The sequence below is a fragment of the Salmo salar genome, chromosome 23 (assembly GCF_965601325.2).
Source record: "Salmo salar chromosome 23, fSalSal1, whole genome shotgun sequence".
NCBI classification, from domain to species: domain Eukaryota; kingdom Metazoa; phylum Chordata; class Actinopteri; order Salmoniformes; family Salmonidae; genus Salmo; species Salmo salar.
In genome coordinates this window covers 9,010,001-9,031,604 of record NC_138313.1, presented here as the reverse complement: position 1 = coordinate 9,031,604, position 21,604 = coordinate 9,010,001, and the positions used below count along the sequence as shown (strand labels likewise).

The following is a 21,604-nucleotide window of genomic DNA, read 5'->3' as shown; positions in this document are numbered from 1 at the left end:
AACAGTAGGAGCCATGTAGGCTACAGGGTCAAGCTGTCCTGCTTTTTAAATCCCCCTTGTTGTTTTGCTTTTTCGTCAGTGGGTTTAGTTTCCCATTCAGTCTTAAAGCAGCCACGCCACACTGGCTCTTTTCAGTCCAGCTGAAGTCTGTATCTGACAGACACACAGCTGTGTGTGTGTGTGTGTGTGTGTGTGTGTGTGTGTGTGTGTGTGTGTGTGTGTGTGTGTGTGTGTGTGTGTGTGTGTGTGTGTGTGTGTGTGTGTGATCAGACCCTCAGCACTCTCATTGGACCGGCGCTGAGGAAGTGGGTGTGTCCACACAAGCTAATCTGACCCCGTCAGCGCAGCAGTGCTGGTGTTGTGAAGTACTTTCCCATCCCGTACGTTCAGTCCTCTCTACATTCAATTCAATCATTCCTGTGCCTCTGCTCCAGATGCTACAGGTAAGCGTGAGAGAAAGGCACAGGGAGACACACACACAGGGAGAGGAGAGACTGACTGACGCAATGTGCTGGACTTGGACTTGAGTTCCCATCAACACTTCTGAAGCGGACAGCTGGGAAAATAAGAACCTGCCTTGGAGGTAAGAATATAGGAGAGATTCCTCGCTTCATTCATCTCCTTCTCCCACCCCTCTTCTTTCCTCTCTTCTGCTGGTCTCGGTCTGGTTCCTTAACTGCTACTATCTCAGTCAAATCAAATCAAATGTATTTATATAGCCCTTCTTACATCAGCTGATATATCAAAGTGCTGTACAGTCACCTCATTCCTCTCTTCTTCTTTTCTCCTCGCATTGTTTCTCTCTCTGGTCCCCCCCACTCTCCTTTCTTCCTTTTTCTCTGATATCATGTTTTATTCTCTCCTCTGTTCTTTGGGGTTTTCAGACTTTCTGTATGTGGTAATAGGATGCCGCCACACACACACACACACACACACACACACACACACACACACACACACACACACACACACACACACACACACACACAGCGAGAGATAGAGTGCACGCAGTGTAACTAGTATGGTCTGTCTTCATGGTCGATTTTTACCGTCGTTGTATTCCATATTCTATCCCAGTTGGCGGTTGGCCGTGCTATGTTTTAGTTTACAGTCCTGCTGGGCTGGCTAATGTCTTACAGCTGACACTTCTCTCAGCCAACCAGCCTGACACAGTCACACAGGTAGCCATACAGGGCAATGGGGATGGAGTGGGAGAGGGAAAGAGAGATGGGGGGAGAGAGAGAGGGAGGGAGAGAGAAAAGGAGAGAGGTAGGTGAAGATGAATGGAAAGAGAGAACGTGAGGGAAAGAGATGGAGAAAGAGAAAGAGAAAGAGAGAGAGAGAGAGAGAGAGAGAGAGAGAGAGAGAGAGAGAGAGAGAGAGAGAGAGAGAGAGAGAGAGAGAGAGAGAGAGAGAGAGAGAGAGAGAGAGAGAGAGAGAGAGAGGAGAGAATTGCACTAGACTGGGCTTTATCTTGAGTGCATCCTTTGCTTGGCTACTCTTTTATAACCTGCATTTATTCACACAGCAATGCTCTTGCCTCCTGTCTGGTTAGTGAGTTTGTGAGTGAGTGAATGCATCGTCCATTGTCATCTTCTCAGGCAAGGAACATTCAAGGCAAAGCGTTTACATTTTATCAGCTCTCGGCATGGGCTGCCTCTCTACCTCTGCCTAGCTACTTCTCTGCACCTCTTCCTCTGCTCTGTTGAGCCTGCCTGGAGCAGGGGGCTTGCGGAGTGGAGCAGCAAATGGCAGAATGATGCTGAGTTTTTGTTTGACATACATTTTAAAGTGAAAAATCTCAGCATCACTCTGTTACTGTGGAATTGCCCTACTGTTGTTGTTTCTGTGTATGTGGCTATTTTGGTCCGTGTGTTCGCATGTGTTTGTGTCTGTAGGTCTATTTATCTTTGTATGTAAGGTTGTTTTGGTTTATGTGTACAGTGGTAAGAAAAAGTATGTGAACCCTTTGGAAATACCTGGATTTCTGCATAAATTGGTCATAAAATTTGATCTGATCTTCATCTAGGTCACAACAATAGACAAACACAGTCTGCTTTAACTAATAACACATAAACAATTATTTTTTATACGTTTCATGTCTTTATTGAACACACCGTGTAAATATTCATAGTGCAGGGTGGAAAAGTACTGTATGTGAACCAGTGGATTTAATAACTGGTTGACCCTCCTTTGGCAGCAATAACCTCATCCAAACGTTTTCTGTAGTTGCGGATCAGACCTGCACAATGGTCAAGAGGAATTTTTGACCATTTCTCTTTACAAAACTGTGTCAGTTCAGCAATATTCTTGGGATGTCTGGCGTGAATTGCTCTCTTGAGGTCATGCCACAGCATCTCAATTGAGTTGAGGTCAGGACTCTGACTGGGCCACTCCAGAAGGCATATTTTCTTCTGTTGAAGCTATTCTGTTGTCGATTTACTTCTGTGTTTTGGGTCATTGTCCTGAAGCATCACCCAACTTCTGTTGAGCTTTAATTGGCGGACAGATAGCCTAACATTCTCCTGCAGAATGTATTGATAAACTTGGAAATTCATTTTCCCGTCAATGACAGCAAGCTGTCCAGGCCCTGAGGCAGCAAAGCAGCCCCAAACCATGATGCTTCCTCCACCATACTTTACAGTTGAGATGAGGTTTTGATGTTGGTGTGCTGTGTGTTCCTTCCCAAACAACTCAACTGTAGTTTCATCTGTCCACAGAATATTTTGCCAGTAGCACTGTGGGACATCCAGGTGCACTTTTGCAAACTTTAGACGTGCAGCAATGTTTTTTTTGGACAGCAGTGGATTCTTCTGTGGTGCCCTCCCATGAACACCATTCTTGTTTAGTGTTTTACGCATCGTTGACTTGTAAACAGAAATATTAGCATATTCCAGACACTTCTGTAAGTCTTTAGCTGACACTCTAGGATTCTTCTGTGCAGTGCTCTTGCAGTCATCTTTGCAGGACGGCCAATCCTAGTGAGAGTAGCAACAGTGCTGAACTTTCTCCATTTATAGACAATTTGTCTTACCATGGACTGATGAACATCAAGGCTTTTAGAGATACTTTTGTAACCCTTTCCAGCTTCATGCAAGTCAACAATTCTTAATCTTAGGTCTTCTGGGATCTCTTTTGATCGAGGCATGGTTCACATCAGGCAATGCTTCTTGTGAATAGCAAACTCAAATTTTGCGAGGGTTTTTATAGGGCAAGGCAGCTCTAACCAACATCTCCAATCTCGTCTCATTGATTGGACTCCAAGTTAGCTGACTCCTGACTCCAATTAGCTTTTGGAGAAGTCATTAGCCTAGGGATTCACATACTTTTCCCAACCTACACTGTGAATGTTTAAATGATGTATTCAATATAGACGAAAAAATACTCTAATTTTTGTGTTATTAGTTTAAGCACACTATGTTTGTCTATTATTGTGACTTAGATGAAGATCAGATCAAATTTATGCAGAAATCCAGGTAATTCCAAAGGGTTCACATACATTTTCTCGCCACTGTATATAGAATGCGTTTCGCATTTCTGTTTGTTTGTGTGTGTATGGTTTTTATTGTAGTTTACCAGTGTGTGTGTCTGTGTTAATGTTTTTCTTTGTGTGTTCACCGACAGGAAAGCTCTGTTAGTAGAACTCAATGCTTGTAACAGGAATTTCCAGGTTGACAAAAAGGAGAGCAGTCGTTGATAACAATCAATCAAAATCATTTTGGTTTAATTACAAGTTGCAACAGGGAGACACCTCCAGCACAGAAGCCAAGAAAATGAGAAGGCCCTGATCCAGTATATTAATCACACAGCACCGAAGGTTCTGTAAATACCAGCACGAGAGGCTTGTAGGAAGCCACAATTACAGCTGTTACAGAATCACAGTGTCACAGATACATGATCAGTGTCCTCGAATCCAGTCTGGAGTCAAATCTTTAACCATAACATTCAACACTGGCAGACATCTGATGCTGGCAGTTAAACAGGTCAACGTAGGAACATCAGTACATAGTTAAAACAGATCATTGTAGACTAACAAGTGAAAACTACTTCATTCATTTTCAGTTAAAAAAAAATCCAAGGGGTGACGTTGAATCAATATGGAAAACTGATTGGATTTGCAAAAATTCATCAACGTAAGGGCATTGCGTATTTTTTTTCACCCAACTTTTAACATAAATCCCAATGGCATGGTGAATTCTTTTGTTGATTTCACTTTCAATTCACATTAGTTGACAATACAACCACATGTAAGTCAAAACTAGATGTTGAATGTCTGTGCCTACTGGGATCTGTCTGCGTCTTTCCGCATTACAATTGTGTTTATTACATATCAACAGTAAATCAAATACAGGAAAATAAATAGTCATAAATTAGTAGTGCACTGGGCCTTTAATAGCCCTGTATTAGTGGACAGATAGCATGGGCCTCATTTTATTTTACAGCACCCTTGGTGGGAAGCTTCATATACATGGTGCTTGTGTTTGTCCTATAACATTCCTAGCTTACACACACCTGGACTTGTGGAGGTGCATGGTTGCCAGTGTGTGCCCTATCACTGTTGGCCAGGAGCCTAACACCTCCAGATGGTTCAAATCCTCCAGACTCTGGCTCCCGCTGAATATTTCTGTAGCTCCCACTGAGACTTATATCAACCTGTAGCATGGTGTGTGTGTGTGTGTGTGTGTGTGTGTGTGTGTGTGTGTTTGTGTGTGTGTGTGTGTGTGTGTGTGTGTGTGTGTGTGTGTGTGTGTGTGTGTGTGTGTGTGTAGGGATTTCAAATTGGTTTATCTTCACAGGATGATTAGAAAAAAGCCAATCTTCTCTCCTTTCACTTACTAGCTCCAGTAGGGCTAAGGAGATTTAATGCCTCTTAATGCCTGCTTGTCTCGCTTCGGGGAGTCAAGCAGCCCAAAACCCCTGGGCGTCAGTCATCAAGGCAAGCAGACAGGCAGGGAGGGAGGCAGAGAAAAAGCCTCCCATGAATTTCAGAGAGAGTACAGATCATAACTAAGAAAAAATGCCTTGGGATAGTTAATAATGGGATAGTACGACTTCATATAGATGTCCTTAGCTGTTGTTGCGGCTTTGTATCATGTTATTGTGCTGGTGTTCTCCCGATAAGGCCCAAAGTTTTTACTGACCATGTATCTAACTGTGACCACCTTCGGGCCTGGAGTTTTCCTGACCACATGACTTGACTTGGTCCTAATTCCTGATGGCACGCTATGTTCCTCCTGTCATTGTTGGAGGCAGTGGGGTTGTGCTCCATCAGGGCTGTTGTCCGGCTGAGCTCATGGTTCTAGCTGTCCTCTACTATATTCCTTCATAGTAAGTCTGGGAATCATACTTTCCATGCTCTGCTCTGCTCTGAGGCACTCACCCCAGACACATCTGCTAGAGGGATTTTAGCCCTGCCTCGCAGTGGACTGTACTCTACCAATGTAGTATAGCATTGCAAGGCTACATTGTCACTGGCTTGCCTTGCAGTGTGCACTATACTTTCATAATAGAGATTAGCAGCCCAACATTGTTACTGGAGCAACAATAGCAACACAGAGCTCTTGTTCCAGTATATTTCCCTCTCAGGAGACTGAAAAGATTTGGCATGGGTCCCCAGATCCTCAAAAGTTTCTACAGCTGCACCATCAAGAGCATCCTGACCGGTTGCATCACCGCCTGGTATGGCAACTGCTCGGCATCTGACCGTAAGGCGCTACAGAGGGTAGTGTGAATGGGGCCAAGCTTCCTGACATCCAGGACCTATATATAATAGGCGATGTCATAAAATTGTCAGAGACTCCAGGACCCCAAGTTATAGACTGTTTTCTCTGCTATCGCACGGCAAGCGGTACAGGAGCGCCAAGTCTAGGACCAAAAGGCTCCTCAACAGCTTCTACCCCCAAGCCATAAGACTGCTGAACAATTCATAAAATCACCACCGGACAATTTACATTTACATTTCTCTCCCACCTACATGTTCAGATTACCTCAACTAGCCTGTACCCCAGCACACTGACTCGGTACCGTTGCCCCCTGTATATAGCTTCATTGTTGTTATTCTTATTGTGTTACTTTTATTATTACTTTTTATTTTAGTCTACTTGATAAATATTTTCTTCTTGAACAGCACTGTTGGTTAAGGGCTTGTAAGTAAGCATTTCACGGTGAAGTCTATGCTTGTTGTATTCGGCGCATATGACAAATAAAATGTGATTTGATTTGATTTAGCTGTACAGTGCATTCGGAAAGTATTCAGACCCATTGACTTTTTCCAAATTTTGTTACGATGCAACCTTATTCTAAAATGTATTACATCGAATGTTTTCATCATCAATCCACATACAATACCCCATAATGACAAAGCAAAAACAGCTTTTTAGAAATTTGTGCAAATGTATTAAAAAAGAAAACAGAAATTCCTTATTTACATAAGTATTCAGACTCTTGCTATGAGACTCAACCTGTGACAAATTCAATTGATTGGACATGATTTGGAAAGGCACACATCTGTCTATATAACGTCCCACAATTGACAGTGCATGTCAGAGCAAAAACAAAGCCATGAGGTCGAAAGAATTGTCCATAGAGCTCCGAGACAGGATTGTGTTGAGGCACAGATCTGGAGAAGTATACCAAAACATTTCTGCAGCAATAACACAGTGGCCTCCATCATTCTTAAATGTAAGAATTTTGGAACCACCAAGACTCTTCCTAGAGCTGTCTGCCTGTACAAACTGAGTAATCAAAGGAGAAGGGCCTTGGTCAGGGAGGTGACCAAGAACCCGATGGTCCCTCTGACAGAGCTCCAAAGTTCCTCTGTGGAGATGGTTGTCCTTCTGGAAGGTTCTCCCATCTCTGCACCACTCCACCAATCAGGCCTTTATGGTAGAGTTGCCAGACGGAAGCCAATCCTCAGTAAAAGGCACACGATGGCCCACTTGGAGTTTGCCAAAAGGCACCTAAAGGACTCTCAGACCATGAGAAACACGATTCTCTGGTCTGATGAAATCAAGATTGAACTCTTTGAACTGAATGCCAAGCGTCACGTCTGGAGGAAACCTGGCACCATCCCTACGGTAAAGCATGGTGGTGGAAGCATCATGCTGTGTGGATGTTTTTCAGCGGCAGGGACTGGGAGACTAGTCAGAATAGAGGGAAAGTTAATGGGAGCAAAGTACAGAGAGATCCTTGAAGAAAACCTGCTCTAACGCACTCAGGACCTCAGACTGGGGCAAAGGTTCACCTTCCAACAGGACAACGACCCTAAACACACAGCCAAGACAACACAGGAGTGGCTTTGGGTGGCCCGGCCAGAGCCTGGACTTGAACCTGACCTGAAAATTGCTGTGCAATGACGCTCCCCATCCAACCTGACAGAGCTTGAGAGGATCTGCAGAGAGGAATGGGAGAAACTCCCCAAATACAGGTGTGTCAAGCTTGTAGCATCATACCCAAGAAGGCTGTAATCACTGCCAAATGTTATTCAAGAAAGAACTGAGTAAAGGGCCTGATTACTTATGTAAATGTGAAATGTCTTTTTTTTTTTTTTTTTTTAATTTGCAAAAATGTCTGAACCTGTTTTTCTTCGCCATGGGGTATTGTGTGTAGAATGGTGGTGAAAAAAAAGCAATTGAATCAATTTTAAAATAAGGCTGTAACAAAGCAAAATGTGGAAAAAGGGTCAAGGGTTCTGAATAATTTCCGAATGCACTGTATATATTCTTTGTGGACAGTGGGTGTGTGAGTTGGAAATGTCAGCTGGGCAAGGGTCACCATAGTTTGGCAAGGGTTATAGCATTTCCAGGGGGGAATGAGGGACGGACAAATGGAAGAGGGCATGCGGGTGATTGCTTGTCCTTTGTTTCCTGCCTGGGGAGGAAATTTCTCAGAGAGTGGACTGAGGAACAATGGATGAGCTCACTTTAAAGTTGGCCCCCAGAGTCTTAATACTGATCTATAATTGGTTCCTATTAGCAGACAGGAAAAAACAAGCCGTGAGAGGACTGCGGAATGGCCATGGGACTGCGATTTTCTTAGTGGAACCCTCCAAGACCAACTTCCTGTTGGAATCTCCTGTTGAAGCTGGAGGAGACCACTCCCTGCAGCTGTAGCCACTAGGACAGTGTTAAGTGTGTATTGTGTTTGAAGGGTCCAGTGTGTGTCTGTGTACGTGTGTGTGTATTTGGCTGTGCGACTGTAGTCCCTTGGTACCTGGGGTCTGCCCTGACAGGTGGCTGGAGTGTGCAGAGCTGAGGTGTTCCTCTCCCCGGAAAGACCTGCTGCCAGAAGCACTGCTTGCAGGCCAGTGACTGACAAAGAGAGAGACTGGGAAACCAGGGGCGCAGCTTTGGTTTTAGAAGTAGGGGGGGGGGGGGGGGGGGCATAATACTAGAAAAAAAGATAGATCAGCTTTAATATTGCAGATAGATTGTGGCTCCCATCAATGTAATTGTCAGCATCAGTCCTAATCCCCCATATACACTACCGTTCAAAAGTTTGGGGTCACTTAGAAATGTCCTTGTTTTTGAAAGAAAAGCAAATTTTTCTGTCCAGTGTATGTGTTTTCTTGCCCATCTTAATCTTTTCTCTTTATTGGCCAGTCTGAGATATGGCTTTTTCTTTGGGATGCTGTGCTTCTAGGCAGAGTTGCAGAGTCGCCTCTTCACTGTTGACGTTGAGACTGGTGTTTTGCGGATACTATTTAATGAAGCTGCCAGTTGAGGACTTGTGAGGCGTCTGTTTCTCAAACTAGGCACTCTAATGTACTTGTCTTCCTGGGGCCTCCCACTCCTCTTTCTATTCTGGTCAGAGCCAGTTTGCGCTGTTCTGTGAAGGGTGTAGTACACAGCGTTGTACGAGATCTTCAGTTTCTAGGCAATTTCTTGCATGGAATAGCCTTCATTTCTCAGAACAAGAATAGACTGACGAGTTTCAGAAGAAAGTTCTTTGTTTCTGGCCATTTTGAGCCTGTAATCGAACCCACAAATCCTGATGCTCCAGATACTCAACTAGTCGAAAGAAGGCCAGATTTATTCCCTCTTTTGAACATTCAAACTTTTGAACGTTACTGTATATATTTGTAAATATACAGTACCAGTCAAAAGTTTGGACACAGCTACTCATTCAAGGGTTTTTCTTTATTTTTACTATTTTCTACATTGTAGAATAATATTGAAGACATCAAATCTACAAAATAACACATATGGAAACATGTAGTAACCAAAAAAGTGTTAAACAAATCAAAATATATTTTATATTTCAGATTCCTCAAAGTAGTCACTCTTTGCCTTCATGACAGCTTTGCACATTCTTGGCATTCTCTCAACCAGCTTCATGAGTAGTCACCTGGAATACATTTCAATTAATAGGTGTGCCTTGTTAAAAGTAAATTTTTGTTAGTTTTTTAACAAGAAATTTGTGGAGTGGTTGAAAATTGAGTTTTAATGATTCCAACCTAAGTGTATGTAAACTTCCGACTTCAACTGTATATTCCCCTAACGGACACAGTATATTTTACAATAGTTGTCTTTTGTTTGTTTTTAGTCCCATCTTTCAGCTCCACTCAACCCCTCCCTATCTCTGAACAGCATCCAGTTTTGATTTGTCACATATTTTTCAACTGTGCTCTGATGTATTACAAAAGTTCTGAACCTTTCTATTCTCATTGATTCTACATATTGTAAATAAAAAATAAAAAATGTTGCTTAGAGTATTATTATATTATTTATCGATTGACTATGACTTTTTAAATCACCCAGCAGTGCTATTTGCAGAGGGGGACATAACTTGCCTGGGGGGCATCTAAAGCACATTTTCCTACACAATCTAATATGGCCCTTATAGTCTCTGTTTAGAACAACAAAAAGTAAGCAAAAATGCCCACAGTCATTAAGCTAGGTAAGAGATTATTAAATATGTTTAAGTGATTGATAAAACGGAACTAGGTGTCATATTCATGTGTGTAGGTGGCAGGGAAGTCAGGCGCAGGAGAAACCAACTTGGGGTAAATGGAGTAGTTTAATAAATATAAAACAAAAACCAACGTACATAAATAAATAAACATGGGTAAAATAACCCGTCGCGCACCAATACAAAACACGAGCATATAACACAAACAATCTCTGACAAGGACATGTGGGGAAACAGAGGGTTAAATACACAACATGTAATGAATGGGATTGGAACCAGGTGTGTAGGAAGACAAGACAAAACCAATGGAAAATGAAAAAATGGATCAATGATGGCTAGGAGACCGGTGACGTCGACCGCCGAGCACCACCCGAACAAGGAGGGGCATCGACTTCGGCAGAAGTCGTGACACTAGGTCCATGGTAATTCAATAATCAATATTGTGTTGCCAACCCGAGGCGCCTACACGCCCGACCCCCACCAGTCTAGTCAATAACTCAACTCTCTCCCCAACACAACTTCCTTCCCATCTTTTTTTTATATCTCAAGGGAAAGGTTTGGAAAACAAAAATTGAATGAAAACTACACATTAACACACAGAAACAGTACACCCTCCATATAAATCATATCATAGGCCTAATACACTGCTCAAAAAAATAAAGGGAACACTTAAACAACACAATGTAACTCCAAGTCAATCACACTTCTGTGAAATCAAACTGTCCAGTTAGGAAGCAACACTGATTGACAATAAATTTCACATGCTGTTGTGCAAATGGAATAGACAACAGGTGGAAATTATAGGCAATTAGCAAGACACCCCCAATAAAGGAGTGGTTCTGCAGGTGGGGACCACAGGCCACTTCTCAGTTCCTATGCTTCCTGGCTGATGTTTTGGTCACTTTTGAATGCTGGCGGTGCTTTCACTCTAGTGGTAGCATGAGACGGAGTCTACAACCCACACAAGTGGCTCAGGTAGTGCAGCTCATCCAGGATGGCACATCAATGCGAGCTGTGGCAAGAAGGTTTGCTGTGTCTGTCAGCGTAGTGTCCAGAGCATGGAGGCGCTACCAGGAGACAGGCCAGTACATCAGGAGAAGTGGAGGAGGCCGTAGGAGGGCAACAACCCAGCAGCAGGACCGCTACCTCCGCCTTTGGGCAAGGACGAGCAGGAGAAGCACTGCCAGAGCCCTGCAAAATGACCTCCAGCAGGCCACAAATGTGCATGTGTCTGCTCAAACGGTCAGAAACAGACACCATGAGGGTGGTATGAGGGCCCGACGTCCACAGGTGGGGGTTGTGCTTACAGCCCAACACCGTGCAGGACGTTTGGCATTTGCCAGAGAACACCAAGATTGGCAAATTCGTCACTGGCACCCTGTGCTCTTCACAGATGAAAGCAGGTTCACACTGAGCACGTGACAGACGTGACAGAGTCTGGAGACGCCGTGGAGAACGTTCTGCTGCCTGCAACATCCTCCAGCATGACCGGTTTGGCGGTGGGTCAGTCATGGTGTAGGGTGGCATTTCTTTGGGGGGCCACACAGCCCTCCATGTGCTCGCCAGAGGTAGCCTGACTGAAATTAGGTACCGAGAGGAGATCCTCAGACCCCTTGTGAGACCATATGCTGGTGCGGTTGGCCCTGGGTTCCTCCTAATGCAAGACAATGCTAGACCTCATGTGGCTGGAGTGTGTCAGCAGTTCCTGCAAGAGGAAGGCATTGATGCTATGGACTGGCCCGCCCGTTCCCCAGACCTGAATCCAATTGAGCACATCTGGGACATCATGTCTCGCTCCATCCACCAATGCCACATTGCACCACAGACTGTCCAGGAGTTGGCGGATGCTTTAGTCCAGGTCTGGGAGGAGATCCCTCAGGAGACCATCCGCCACCTCATCAGGAGCATGCCCAGGCGTTGTAGGGAGGTCATACAGGTACGTGGAGGCCACACACACTACTGAGCCTCATTTTGACTTGTTTTAAGGACATTACATCAAAGTTGGATCAGCCTGTAGTGTGGTTTTCCACTTTAATTTTGAGTGTGACTCCAAATCCAGACCTCCATGGGTTGATAAATTGGATTTCCATTGATTCTTTTTGTGTGATTTTGTTGTCAGCACATTCAACTATGTAAAGAAAAAAGTATTTAATAAGATTATTTCTTTCATTCAGATCTAGGATGTGTTGTTTAAGTGTTCCCTTTATTTTTTTGAGCAGTATAGTACTGTAGAGCTCTTTTTACTTGAACACAATAGAGCTGGATTGCTCCGTCCTGCACCTAGGGGTCCACGGCCCTGTAGCTCCCCAACCCAACACAACCCATTCAGCTTTAGGATCTTAGTGAAACATTCATGATTGGTTTCAGGTGTGTTAGGCCATGCCCAGAGTGACAAAAGTACAGAACCCCATGGCCAGGACTGAGCAGCCCAGCAGCTAGGGATTGCCTATATCTCCCCTGGCGTGGGCATGTTTTCAATACAGACTCCTTTTGTCGTACAGTATTCCATATAAGGCATATGAAAGTTACACAGTATACCCTTAATCTTAAAACAAATCTAGTGGTACTGTACATAACTTGACATTTCTTCCATACATTCTGGGAGGATAACCAACCTTCCAATTAATGGAAATGCATTTATGAGCCACTATAAATGCTAGGTTAAACAGTTTCTTCTCATAACAGTCTCCAGTATCAACATTTCCAAGCAAACAAAAACAGGGAGAGGAGAATCTGTAGACATGCTGAGATAAAAGAACATCATCTTTGCCAGAATTCAGCCAGCCTTCACAAGACCATAACATATTCAAATATGTCCACTTTTGTGCTTTATACCTCTAGCAGAATAATAACATTTCTGAGTGCATGATATTCAGTTTCACTGGCATATAGTACATATTATGGATGGTCTTAAACTGCAGTCATTTATGTCTGAGATGATATGAACATGACTGGGCATTCTAACATATCTGTATATATTCATCATCATCATTAGCGTCTCCTAGGTCTTCGTCACATTTTTGTTTTACATGTTTTGTGTCATCGGGAAAAGAGTGTCTCAACCCTTGATACAGTTTGGAAATTAACATTGGAGTTTTGTCAGACTGCCTTAAAAAGCATATGGCTTGTCCAGTGTTTGCTGGACAGAGAGAATAAAGTGTTGTACCTGCATGTCATGTCTACTCCCGGTCCTCCCCTCAAGCGTTAGACGTCGCCGGTACACTAACCACTGGTCCTGGGATCCATCATTACGCACACCTGGTATCAATCATTATGCGCACCTGCACGTCAACATCAGGCACACCTGGACTCCATTACCTCACGTATTACCTCCCCTATATCTGTCACTACCTTAGGTTCTTTCCCAGTCAGTATTGTTTATGTGTTTCATGTCTATACGCTACTTGCGTTTGTTCTATTGCTCGACGTTCCATTTATTATTAAACTCACCACCTGCACTTGCTTTCCGACTCCCAGGGTATCCGTTGCACTGCATGAACTCACCTCCGTCACAGATTCGTCTTCCCTGGCTGCCTGACTCTGCTGAGACCCCTGTCACCATCTGATCCTCCTAAAATTAGGCAAGACAAAGAATTACCTTAGTGTACATTTATATATTATATTATCCAAGAAAATAATCAATGGTTAAAAAATGTAAATGATCATTATTTCCAGATCCCAGACTGATGTCCTGTAGCTACTGTAGGGCCCCCCATCAATTCAAGATGGAACTTTCGATCATTCACTGATATTGTTAATATACTGCAAAATTCACCTGAGCTCCGTAGACTAGTCTTTCCCGGCTGTTTGACCCAGCTGGGACCCATGTCACCATCGGATCCTGCTAAGATATGATGAGCATATTGTTGTGTACTGACTGCACTTGAAGGCTGCATTCCCACGGGATGCCTGCAGGACCTGCAGGTCCCGACAGATCTTTGCGGCGCAGTCACCATTTTTCATGCTGCAGGCCGGAGCAGGCATTCAGGCAGACGATTTGAGATTAAAATATTGTTGTTGTCCCACAGATTATTTTGAAACGGTCCTCTTTCTGCTTTGTGTGTGTTCGCCTATCTGTTGTATTAAAAGCACACATTTGATCACATTATTCACACACAGAATTCGCTGCTTCAACTTCAGTAGCCTACCTCTCCTAGTTGAGCGTGAGAGTTCAAGTGCGCCTAGTATGTGTGGTCTCATTGAAATAATGTAGGCTGCCTACATGGGCGGAGAATCACGTGGCAGTTAACATGAATAGGAAATTAACTTAAATATGATTAGACTGTAGTTTACTACAGTGTCTGTAAATAAATATTGATAGTGAAAAGAAGCGAAGGGCGCTCAACCAACTTGAGTCTAAGTTCAATAAACATTTTTATCATGATTGAAAAGGAAAAGGCACAACGCACACATAGGTTAGGCTACTATGGTGACCATAGGTTAGGCTACTCGGGTGAACATAGGTTAGGCTACTAGGGTGAACATAGGTTAGGCTACTAGGGTGAACATAGGTTGGGCTACTATGGTGAACATAGGTTGGGCTACTATGGTGAACATAGGTTGGGCTACTATGGTGAACATAGGTTGGGCTACTATGGTGACCATAGGTTAGGCTACTAGGGTGAACATAGGTTAGGCTACTATGGTGAACATAGGTTAGGCTACTATGGTGAACATAGGTTGGGCTACTATGGTGAACATAGGTTGGGCTACTATGGTGAACATAGGTTGGGCTACTATGGTGAACATAGGTTAGGCTACTAGGGTGAACATAGGTTAGGCTACTACGGTGAACATAGGTTAGGCTACTAGGGTGAACATAGGTTAGGCTACTATGGTGAACATAGGTTAGGCTACTAGGGTGAACATAGGTTAGGCTACTATGGTGACCATAGGTTGGGCTACTATGGTGAACATAGGTTAGGCTACTATGGTGAACATAGGTTAGGCTACTAGGGTGAACATAGGTTAGGCTACTATGGTGAACATAGGTTAGGCTACTAGGGTGACCATAGGTTAGGCTACTATGGTGAACATAAGGCTACTAGGGTGAACATAGGTTAGGCTACTATGGTGAACATAGGTTAGGCTACTATGGTGATCATAGGTTGGGCTACTATGGTGAACATAGGTTAGGCTACTAGGGTGAACATAGGTTAGGCTACTATGGTGAACATAGGTTAGGCTACTATGGTGAACATACGGCTACTAGGGTGAACATAGGTTAGGCTACTATGGTGAACATAGGTTAGGCTACTATGGTGAACATAGGTTAGGCTACTATGGTGACCATAGGTTAGGCTATTAGGGTGAACATAGGTTAGGCTACTATGGTAAACATAGGTTAGGCTACAATGGTGAACATAGGTTACGCTACTAGGGTGAACATAGGTTAGGCTACTATGGTGAACATAGGTTAGGCTACTAGGGTGAACATAGGTTAGGCTACTATGGTGACCATAGGTTAGGCTATTAGGGTGAACATAGGTTAGGCTACTAGGGTGAACATAGGTTAGGCTACTAGGGTGAACATAGGTTAGGCTACTAGGGTGAACATAGGTTAGGCTACTAGGGTGAACATAGGTTAGGCTACTATGGTGAACATAGGTTAGGCTACTATGGTGAACATAGGTTAGGCTACTAGGGTGAACATAGGTTAGGCTACTAGGGTGAACATAGGTTAGGCTACTATGGTGAACATAGGTTAGGCTACTATGGTGAACATAGGTTAGGCTACTAGGGTGAACATAGGTTAGGCTATTAGGGTTAACATAGGTTAGGCTACTATGGTGACCATAGGTTAGGCTACTATGGTGAACATAGGTTAGGCTACTATGGTGAACATAGGTTGGGCTACTATGGTGAACATAGGTTAGGCTACTATGGTGAACATAGGTTAGGCTACTATGGTGAACATAGGTTAGGCTACTATGGTGACCATAAGGCTACTAGGGTGAACATAGGTTAGGCTACTAGGGTGACCATAGGTTAGGCTACTAGGGTGAACATAGGTTAGGCTACTATGGTGAACATAGGTTAGGCTACTATGGTGAACATAGGTTAGGCTACTATGGTGAACATAGGTTAGGCTACTATGGTGAACATAGGTTAGGCTACTAGGGTGAACATAGGTTAGGCTACTAGGGTGAACATAGGTTAGGCTACTAGGGTGAACATAGGTTAGGCTACTAGGGTGAACATAGGTTAGGCTACTAGGGTGAACATAGGTTAGGCTACTAGGGTGAACATAGGTTAGGCTACTATGGTGAACATAGGTTAGGCTACTATGGTGAACATAGGTTAGGCTACTAGGGTGAACATAGGTTAGGCTACTATGGTGAACATAGGTTAGGCTACTATGGTGACCATAAGGCTACTAGGGTGAACATAGGTTAGGCTACTATGGTGAACAGAGTTTAGGCTACTAGGGTGAACATAGGTTAGGCTACTATGGTGAACATAGGTTAGGCTACTATGGTGAACATAGGTTAGGCTACTATGGTGAACATAGGTTAGGCTACTATGGTGAACATAGGTTAGGCTACTAGGGTGAACATAGGTTAGGCTACTAGGGTGAACATAGGTTAGGCTACTAGGGTGAACATAGGTTAGGCTACTATGGTGACCATAGGTTAGGCTATTAGGGTGAACATAGGTTAGGCTACTATGGTGAACATAGGTTAGGCTACTATGGTGAACATAGGTTAGGCTACTATGGTGACCATAGGTTAGGCTACTAGGGTGAGCGAGCGTTGTGCCTTTTTCTTTTCAATAAGTATTGATTACCCATTTAGTTGTCTCTGCCTGCAAATCATCCTCCTGAAAGGTAGGCTATATCCTATAGGACTATACAAAACGTAGCAAGTGTCACTGTCATAATTCTTGCTGTTTCCAGTTCAGTAGCCATACCTGTGAGATCAGGTGTGCATGTGGTCTCAGTTAAATAGAGTAGGCTATAGCCTATGTAGAGAAGCACGGGACACTTATCTTTGAAAGGAAATGTACTTCCTAAATATGCCTATGATTAGACTATAGTTTACTACATTACCTAGAAATAGGCCAAAATATTGGTCACCATATTTCTCCATCTGAAATTCTTCCCACTCCTAAAAGATAGGCTATAAAAATAGCTCAAGAGAAATTGCAAGTTTCTCCAACTCTGCTCTCTTCAAACTACATTCAGCATATTGATTGATATAGCCCAGTAATACAATGTAAGGGCCATGTGAGAATCTCATGGGACCAGTTCTTGCGGTACCGGGTGGGAGTCGGATTGAAAACCAGCAGATGTGGGCGGGAGCGGAATGAAGAAATCGGTTGGGGCAGGGGGCAGACCTCTACTGTGCACCATGACACTGAAGCCTTAAACGTTAGAGCTGTTTATTACTGTTTATTACTGTATTACTGTATGTGAAAAGTAGTGAATTAGCTAGGGAAACTGACAGACCAATAACGTGATATTGACATACTGACTAATATAACTCACATTGCACTGAAAAAACATCAGAATATCAATCGTCAATCGTTTGACCGATGGTTTCATCGTTTGATTCAGGTCTAGTTTGATTGAGGCAAACATAATAGCTAATATAAGCCAACTGTTGGCCAGCTCTCTATCTCTAACGGTACATCAACTGGCGAAAGCTTGCCAAGTTAATTTACTTCTGAAACATGACAAAACAAAGGCTACAAAACATGTCCATACAAACAACTGCTGTTAGATAGTAATAATGGCCACCTTATATCGCTACCTGACAGATAACTAGAGGCTAGAGCTGACCTGGTTGTGGTAACTACTCACTAGCATAGTTTATTAATTTACCTCAGTCGAGAGGTGATGAAACATTAGCTAACATTACATGTCAGTTACAATACCAGCTCAGCACTGCGAATAAACACACTTTTTTTTCTGTTAAGTTAAACAGCAGTTTCCTTGCCAGCTACATCCATCAACTAAAGAGTAGCCAGTTTCTGTTCCTTTTACAACTCGGTGAAAGAGTGCAATGCGTACACTGAACTTTGCTCAACTCTCCCGTGCTGGTCCAGCCAGCCTTCCAGAAGCTTTGCCTTCACACAGCCTGTCAGCTCGCTCTGTGGTGTCCGCGTGGTCCTAAATCCAGTCCAATAAACACTCCAAACAGCCTTCCCGACTGCTCGGAGGTGTCTGCATGGTCTTAAAGCACACTGTAGCCTTGTTTTGTATCACATTCCAATGATAAAACTGGGAGGGACATAAATACAATTTCAGAATGTGGGGGGGGACATGTCCCCGTCTCCAGTGAAAGTTGCGCCCCTATGAGAAACTGTCGACCACAGCTATGTGAGAGAGTAGAAGAGGCTATATTTACCACTGTGGCTTTTTAGGACAATAGTGTGTTTGAGTAGTTTGGCTGGGTCTATGCTTGTTTTCCACTTTCTTACATTCAGTCGTTTTGGGATTCATTCAGTCATTCTTCTGGGTATCACTCCTTCTCCCTCTGTCTCTCCTCCTTTGTCTCTCTGTCTCACTGTCCCCCCCCCCCCCCCCCCCCCCACCTCTCCTCTATCACAGTAGGTCAAAGGGTTATGTGGAGGCCCCTGTAGTGTCCTTGTAGTGAGTGATAGTGTTGATGTCTTCGGGTAATTAAAGCTGTAAAACATAACATGCTCCTCTTCACTACTTCTGCTGTTCTCTCAGGACAACAGAACCGTGCACATGCATTTCTAATCTGATGACTTGCTAACTAATAAAAGTTTTATCTCTCCCATCCGCAACTATAGAGGAAACTTGAGTTTATTGCCCTTTCTCTCATGCTTCCTCTGCAGTGGCTTTGGGTGATAATTGTGTTCTGAGGGCCTAAACATACGCCTCCCAATCCTCTGAGAATCCAATGAGAGATGTGAGAGGAGACGGAGAAGAGGAGAGAGAGTAGGACTTGAGCAGAGAAAGAGGGGGAGAGGGAAGGGAGAAGATGAAAGAGAAAAACTGGTGTTGTTTAACTATTTAAGGTCGCTCCATCTTTCAAATTCTCCCACTCTGCGAAGATACTGCAAACGGTTCGTAGGGAGCAGATTGCTAGAATGTAGATAAGCTGAAGCTGGGCAGTAGATCAATAGATGGGGCCGTGTTTGGCTGCCATATATCAGGTCCTCTCTCTCTCTGTGTGAAGGCAAGCCAGCCGGGCCCAGGCATGGAGGATAGCCAGTAAATCAGTGGGTATACTATGTACTGTATGTAGTGATGTAGTGTACACACAGGCACAGACAGCCATGGAAAAAGGAGAGTGAGTCCATTTGGGAGTAGACCAGACCAGACCAGACCACACACACAAGTTTAAAGTGTTATTAGTCATACATACATGGTATACACTGTACAATGAAATGTTTACTTGCAGGTTCCTTCTCAACAATGCATCAACAATAAAAAAAATAAGAAAGATTAGAATATGAGCTTAAAGTAAATGGCTCAGTAGAATAGAAAAAACTTTTAGCATAAGTATAATACAGGAAGGCTCAATTTATAGTCCAATATTTACACATGTATCAGAAAAAGGTCGTTTGGGGGGCAAATTGTGCAGTATTAGCAATAGTAAATTAGAGTCTGGTAGCAGGAATTGAAATGTGTGTGTCACATGGATGTATGTGTTTGTGTGTGTGTGTGTGCGTCAAATTACATCGAAGTTTATTGGTGGCGTACACAGATTTGCAGATGTTATTGCAGCTGCAGCGAAATGCTTGTGTTTCGTGCTCCAACAGTGCAGTAATAATACCTACAAATAATATACGCACACAAAAAAAAACGAAATTATGAAATATCACAACGAGAAATATCAGAATGACCTGGCCTCCACAATCACCTGACCTCAACCTAAATGAGATGGTTTGGGATGAGTTGGACTGCAGAGTGAAGAAAAAGCAGCCAACAAGTGTTCAGCATATGTGGGAATCTTTCAAGACTGTTGGAAAATCATTCCTCATGAAGCTGGTTGAGAGAATGCCAAGAGTGTGCAAAGCTGTCATCAAGGCAAAGGGTGGCTACTTTGAAGAATCTCAAATATAAAACACATTTTGATTGTTTTAACACTTTTCTGGTTACTACATGATTCCATAGGTGTTATTTCATAGTGTTGATGTCTTCACTATTATTCTACTATGTAGAAAATAGTAAAAAACAAAGAAAAACCCTGGAATGAGTAGGTGTGTCTAAACTTTTGACTGGTACTGTATATACACAGTGTATAGACCTGGGATGAGCAACTCCAGTCCTCGGGGGTCGGAGTGATGTCACACTTTTTCCCCATCCCTCGCAAACACAGTTGATTTAAACTTATTGCATTCTAAACTGAAGATCATGATTTGTTGATTATTGGAGGCAGGTCTGTTAGCTGGGGCACCAGTTAGACCCCCGAGAACTGGAATTGCCAATCCCTGGTATAGACAGTATGGACAGTATATGAATAGAAAAGGTGTTTACAGACCATGACTAGAATACAGTATATACATTTAACCATTATCAAATTGACCATTGTTCAATGACTCTGCGTACAAAGGGCAAAGCAGTTTCTAAGGTGCAGGGTAGTACCGGGTGGTTGCCGGCTAGTAACAGTGACAAAGGTTCAGGGCAGGGCACTGGGCGGGGCTGGCTAGGGGTTACTGTTTAACAGTCTGATGACCTGGAGATAGAAGCTGTTTATCAATCTCTTGGTACCAGCTTTGATGCACCTGTACTGTCTCCTCCTTCTAGATGGTAGCGGGGTTAGCAGGCCGTAGGTCGGGTGATCCTTGATGATCTTCTTGGCCTTTCTGTGACTCCCGGTGCTGTAGATATCCTAGAGGGCAGGCAGTATGCCCCCGATGATGCGTTGGGCTGACCACACCACATTCTGGACAGCCTTGCAATTGCGAACGGTGCAATTGTCATACCAGGTGGAGATACAGCCCGACAGGATGCTCTCAATGGTGCATCTGTAGACTTTCAGGGCCAAGCCACATTTCTTCAGCCTCCTGAGGTTGAAGAGGCACTGTTGCGCCTTTGTCACCACACTGTCTGTGTTAAGGGACCATTTCAGATCATCAGTGACGTGCACGCCAAAGAACTTGAAGCTTTAGACCCTCTCCACTCCCCGTCAATGTGGATGGGGGTGTGCTCTCCCTGCTGTCTCCTTTAGTCCATTATCAGCTCCTTAGTTTTGTTGAAGTTGAGTGAGAGGTTATTTTCCTGGCACCACTTCACCAGAGCTCTCACCTCTACTCTGTAGGCTGTCTCGTCATTGTTGGTAAGCAGGCCTACCACCGTTGTGTCGTCAGCAAACTGATTAAGTTGGAGACGTGCGTGGCCACCCAGTCACGGGTGAACAGAGAGTACAGGAGGGGGCTGAGCACGCACCCCTGTGGGGCCCACGTGCTGAGGATCAGCGTGGCGGGGGTGTTGTTGCCTACTTTCACCACTTGGGATTGGCCCGTCAAGAAGTCCAGGACCCAGTTGCACATGGAGGGGTTCAGAACCAGGGCCCTGAGCTTAGTGATGAGCTTGAAGAGAACTATGGTGTTGAAGGCTGAGCTGCAGTCGATGAACAGCATTCTTACATAGGTATTTCTCTTGTCCAGGTTGGAGAGGGCAGTGTGCAGAGAAATGGTGATTGCGTCATCTGTGGATCTGTTGGGGTGGTATGCGAATTCCCTAGGTTGTTGGGTAAGGTGGAGGTCTTTAAATAGC

At 43.8% G+C, this 21,604-nt stretch overlaps 1 protein-coding gene across 1 annotated transcript in view; it reads left to right on the top strand.

Annotated features, from left to right (window-relative positions):
- Positions 1–368: 368 nt before the first annotated feature.
- Positions 369–21,604, top strand: part of LOC106584025 (uncharacterized) — a 100,975-nt gene continuing 79,739 nt past the window's right edge. The window contains exon 1 of the mRNA XM_014168796.3: positions 369–583. The gene's annotated coding sequence lies outside the window, so the exon portion shown is untranslated. The remainder of the gene's footprint in view (positions 584–21,604) is intronic.